General features: G+C 40.3%; 1 long non-coding RNA gene across 1 annotated transcript; it reads right to left on the reverse strand.

Moving 5' to 3' along the window:
* Positions 1–1,535: 1,535 nt before the first annotated feature.
* LOC125084232 (uncharacterized) lies at positions 1,536–5,782 on the reverse strand. Its single transcript, XR_007122551.1, has 3 exons — positions 5,651–5,782; positions 4,065–4,477; positions 1,536–1,750 (listed from the first exon to the last, which is right to left on the reverse strand). It is a non-coding gene; the product is annotated as an uncharacterized LOC125084232 (long non-coding RNA).
* Positions 5,783–5,996: the final 214 nt, after the last annotated feature.

Below are 5,996 nucleotides of genomic sequence, written 5' to 3' on the forward strand. Positions count from 1 at the left end.
CACATGTCAGATGATCCCACCTCAAGGTTAGCTAATGAACTATCAGGCTTCCAAAATAGGAGAGAGTTGACAATGGCGCTTTACACTTTGCTCACTTTTGGTGTATGGTGATGTTTTGCAGTTTCTGTGTGCCTAATTAAGTAGATTTGCTACCCATCTAGTTTTGACCAAACTAGCTTTCTATAAACAACAAGTGACTTTAAAAATTCCTGCGAAGAAACTGCAGATTGAGTAAAGATGAAGGTACTACTTAGAATGCAAGCAAAAGAGAATGGTGATATGATAGTGTGGATATTGCCACTCATAGAATGAACTCTTGGTTATCAAAATTAAGAGGTAAGAGCAGTGGAGTGCCTGGATGTGTCAGCCAGTTAAGAGTTCATTCAGCTCAGGTCATGATCTCAGTCAGCATCATGAGACTGAGCCCTGCATGGGGCTCCACATTCAGTGCAGATTTTGCTTGAGACTCTTCTCCCTCTCCCACTTCCCCTCCCCCTACTCACACCTGCTTGCTCTCTAAACAAATAAATAAAATCTTTTAAAAATGAGGCAAAAGTGGGATTCCTGGGTGGCTCAGTTAGTTAAGCATCTACCTTTAGCTCAGGTCATATTATCTGGGTCCTGGGCTCGAGCCCCACATCGGGCCACTTGCTCAGTGTGGAGCCTGGTTCTCCCTCTGCTTGCTGCTCCCCCTGTTTGTGCTCTCTCTCTGGTAAATAAATAAATAAAATCTTTTTTAAAAATGAGGTAAGAGGCACCTGGGTGGCTCAGAGAGTTAAAGCCTCTGCCTTTGGCTTGGGTCGTGATCCCAGGGTCCTGGGATTGAGCCCCACATCAGGCTCTCTGCTCAGCAGGGAGCCTGCTTCCCTTCCTCTCTCTCTGCCTGCCTCTCTGCCTTCCTGTGATCTCTGTCTGTCAAATAAATAAATAAAATCTTAAAAAAAAAGAGGTAAAAGCAGTGGTGATACTATAGGATCTGAAAAGGAATCAGCCAAAAATAAGAAATAAAAAGTTACTCAGGAGGTTATTTTAAATGTTTTTAAAAACAATATGATCTAAAGAAGCTTTGCCCTACGCTTTGACTACATGTTAGCTAATGACAGCACAAAGCTCACATGATAAGCAAAATATTTAAAAATTTGGTTTATTTCATCTTAACCTTTTAAAATTTACATTTTTGTGTATAGTTTATAAGTCATAACATACTTGTAGAGACATACATTACATATATTTATATATATGTATATGTATACACACACACACATATAGATGTTGAAAATGTTCAAAGATTTGTACTGGTGGAAAGCATTATGAACATATTGCTCTAGGAAATTATGACCATGAGAAGATGAAATATTCCAGTGTCAATGAACCATGATTCTTGTTAGTCCACCACTCTATCTGTCATTGTATTGTAAAATGAGGTGAGAGAGATTACTTTAATCACTTCTTTCATAAAATATCACAAAAGTCAAGTTTCATAGTTGAGTAAATTCATATTCCTCAAATGGAAAATATGGTCTCTTTATGATGTCTTGGGACATTGGATTATGTTTGGCATCGGGCTTTATTCACCACTCACTGATACGCTCTCCTTCCATCTTCGCAGCAGTGGGTGTATCTTACAGTGTTGAGGAGCGTCCATTGAGTTGGGCCAGTTGGACTCTGTCATACATGTTCTGGAGGAGGGAGACCTCAGTGAAGTTGTGAAGTTTTCAGGGCATGTTATCTTCTCTAGAGACTCTTCTGGCTGGAGAAGAGGGGGAAAAAATCTTCACTGTGGATGAGTAAAAGGTTTTGTGTCTCACAACAGCCTAGATTAAACTGCATTAAACAATGAAATCATGGTTCTTAGTTTTAATCAAGAGTGAAACGTGGAACTTGGAATTAGAGGGTACTTAGTGGCAACATTAATTTTGAAGTGCTGATTTAAACATAAAGGCCAGTAAAATGTGAGATATCGTCAAGAGAGTTGTAAACAACTTCTGTTGTTAAAACTAAATATAGCAAATCATTAATTGAATACCTGTTATGTGCCTTCTTGCTGGGATGATACAGGTCTGTTTACTATAATTTATAGAGATTCAGAGAGTTGAAAATTTTTCGGAAAAAAACTACCTACTATAATCACTGTAAACAACCAAAGGAAGATAAAATATATAACTAATTATAATTCCTTAGAAAGGTGAAGGTGGAAGGAGGAGCAGGGACAAACCTATAACAAAGAACAATGAGTCCTTGTTAGATTTCTTTCCCTTTCTTTTTCTCTTTTTCTTCCTTCCTTCCTTCCATCCTCTCTTTCTCTCCTCCTTCCTCCTTTCCTTCCTTCCTTCCACCCACCATCCCTCCTTCTTTTCCTTCTCCCCTTCCTCCATTTCTCTCTCTCTCTCATTAGGAAAGAACAAGGTAGGGATGGGGGTGGGAGGAAAGATGTACACCAGTTGAACCAATTATGTTTACCAGAATACAATATTAGTTTCCACAGACGCAAAGTCATATGTGGAAAGAGTAGGGTATCAAGAAGATTCCAGATCTATGTCCCCAGAAGAGTAAATGAAGTCCCCACCTGTGTTTTCTCCTCCTCCCAACAGCTTCTTCTTCATAAACCATTGACCTCACTCTCAGCCCAGTAGTATCCTTTCCCCAAATGGGATTTTGGCCAGGAAAATAGAAAGCATTGCCAGATTCCAAGCAGGGAAGTATTTCATATAGAAAATAATTATACTGTTAGATGGAGTTGGGGAGTGATAGGGAAAGCTTCTAATGGGTTCTAGGAAATCAATACAGGATAGAATAACCACAGACCACTAACAATGACCTCCCATGCATGTAGCATCAACACGGATGATTTGCCAAAATGTGTTCCAAAGCCCTGGTACATCTACTGAAAGCTAGGTGTCTGCCTGTATCTGCCTCAAAAACAATATGACTTCAGCTTCTCTTCTACCTTCCGTCTCTCCTGTGAGTGCCTCTCACTGACAGAATCTAAACCGGGAGCTGGCTGGTTAAGAAATGCAGCCCGAGACTTGCAGCCCTTATTATGTAGGAGTGAGTAGAGTCTCTAACAGGTGATCTAGCCCAGTCATGTTTTCTCATTTGGGGTAATTAATATCTTCCATCTCTCCTGGTAGTCCTGTAAGTATTTTAGTACAAGATCATTTAATATCTAGAATTATTTGATATAGGGCTTTAATAGATACTGTATCACTAATAAATTGATCTTATCTGATATCACATTTTTAATTGAGTTGAAGTTCAAGAAGAAAAGACCCCCTTGCTCCAGTGGAGGATTCCACACACTTGATGCTGAGTCATACTGCTATCTCGGAGAGATTTTTTTATTGCCCTTCTCCTGCAACCTACTCTCTGCAAACTCTCTTGCTCTCCCTCTCTCTTGTGTTTCTCTCTATTACCAAGGGTTATTCTGCTGTCCTTCTGAGATGGCCAGTAACACTCTCTTCCATCAGGAATGCACCTCTGTCACTGGGCCACAAGCTAAGCTTTACACCCCGATTTTAGTGTAAAAAGCCAGAAATTATTATTGAGTCTGATTCTACCTTTCAGTTTATCCTTGGGAAACTGGAATCTCTTCCTTTAAGACTGAAGACACTATGGGGGCACCTGGGTGGTGCAGTCAGTTTGGGCTGCTAACTCTTGGCTTCGGCTCAGGTCGTGATCTCAGGGTTATGAGATCGAGCCCAAAGTCAGGCTCTGCACTCAGTCTGCTTAGGTTTCTTTCTGCCTCTCCTGTGCTCTCTCTCTGTCTCAAATAAATAAGTCTTAAAAAAAAAAAAAAAAAAAGACTGAGGATACTATGAGAGAAGATGCCCTGGGGAATGCCCCAGATTAGTGATTATGGGCAAAAGTGGTTTTATAAGACTTGTTGCCTAGGGAAGGAAGTTGGGGCAGAGAGCAGTTTCTTGTTGACTTTAATGTTTGCAGTTAAGAGAAAGGTGTTTATTCTCATTCCCTTTGCCCAAGAGCCCCAGAATAAAAACAGATCTTCAGCTTCAATTGCTCTTTTATCTCTTCCTTATAAGGAGGGTAAATACCATGATATGCACCAGTCCCAGCAACCAAGCAGAGCACGATGTGGGCTGTGCAGGCACACCTGAGTTTGAAGTGGGCATGTAGGTTCACTCCTTTCCTGTGATATCAACTGCATCTCAACAAGGACATCTGCATTAATGCTTGGAAGAAGGACCTAGAAAAGTAAAAACCTAGACATTTATTTAAGCTTGAAGGTCAAATTATTATTCTATTCAAAGCTTCAAATTATGTTTAAGACTTTTCAGTCAAGCCTGAAATTATAACTGAAGGTATAGAACAGTCGTGATCAGCCATGTCTGCTTTCTCCCCATCCCCTGGTGATTGTGAAGGCTGGAAAGATCCTGGTAGCTTGGGAGAGGACCCTTCTTATGGCGACACTGTGGACTTCTCCTTCTTGACCATTGCACATCATCAGGACCAGAGACCCCTGTGCAAAAGTAAGGAGAGGCCATGGATTGTCATATTTTGCCTCTGTAAGTCTCTTCACAGAGCTCTGAGTGTAATATTGATCTAGGAGGCACTGGTCACAACTGACATTTCCTTCCTCTAAATTAAAAGCATAAGAGAGAATTTTGAAGAATTGAACAAAGTCTAGATGCTTTATCTTACGCTGACATTTTGATTTTTTTTAAGGAAATGCATTTCCCAACTGTATCCTGTAGATAGATAACTCTATTATTCCACTCATTTGTTAGAATTGTAGAAAATATAATCAAACTTGCCAGCATGCTCAAGTCTTAAATTTTGCAGCTTATCATAATTCACACAGGCTGTGCCACAAGGTCTGCTGGAATGACAAGAAGGGAGAACATAGAGAGAGGAGAGCAAGCCAGAAATGGGCAAAGTTACACCCCAGGTATTCATCTGCTTATTAAATTCCAGGGATGGTGGCCAGTTGACTGAATTAAAATGTCCAAATTGGTGACCAGAAAACCATAACATAATATCCTAAGACATTGGTCTAGAGTCCGCATAATAATGTCTAAAGGAGGATGGTCTTGAGACCTCATTTTCATGTTCAAAGCAGCAGTCAGAGGCCAATTGCCAGTTTATACTGTCATGGCAGCATAAGGAGAGTAGATCATGAGACTATATTATAAAATCTAAAGTTATGATCTTAATAACATTATAATCTATAGGGTATGTTTAAGGGAGTCAAATGATAATTTCAGAAGGTAGAAGCCAAAAGACCATATTGTGATCATCATGAAAATACCCAGAAACTGCACATTAAAATGTCTTAGATCATGACTAGCAAAATCTATTTTTCTAATGGCCTACTGCTTGGCTAGCGTGGCAGTACAGTGCTCAAGGATTGCCCTCTACAATTTCTGGTTTGTAGATGAAAGTAGAGAAGCAATTAGGGATGAGCATCAAGGATGAAATTACTTGCTAGTCCAAGAGAGGACTTGTTTGGATTGGAACATCACCTCTGTGATGAATTCACGGAGTTTTATAGGGCCAGGTTGGGTGGAAGGGGCAAGGGCTGACAGAAATGCTAGTGACAAATCTCAGAAGCCATGTGTATTATTCTTCTTGGGCTGTTGTGGCAAGATACCCTAAGCTGGTGGGCTTCAACAGTAGACACTTATTTTCTCACAGTTCTGGAGGCTGGAAGTCCAAGATGAAGGTTTCACAGGTTTGGGTTCTAGTGAGACTTCTCTTCCTGATTTGTGGTTGGCTACCTTCTTGCTGTGTCCTCATATGGTCTTCTCTCTGTGCTCTCATGAACACACACACACAAACAGAGAGAGAGAGAGATCTTTGGTTTCCCTTCTTATGAGGACAACAGACCTATTAGATTAAGGTCTCACCCTTATGACCTCATTCATGATAATTACCTCCTAAAGATTCTATCTTCAGTTACAGTCACTTTAATGCCTAAGGCTTTAACATATGAATTTGAGGTAATACAATCCAGTGCATAAACCATGTACCACTGGCTT

The sequence above is a fragment of the Lutra lutra genome, chromosome 14 (genome assembly GCF_902655055.1).
Source record: "Lutra lutra chromosome 14, mLutLut1.2, whole genome shotgun sequence".
Classification (NCBI taxonomy): domain Eukaryota; kingdom Metazoa; phylum Chordata; class Mammalia; order Carnivora; family Mustelidae; genus Lutra; species Lutra lutra.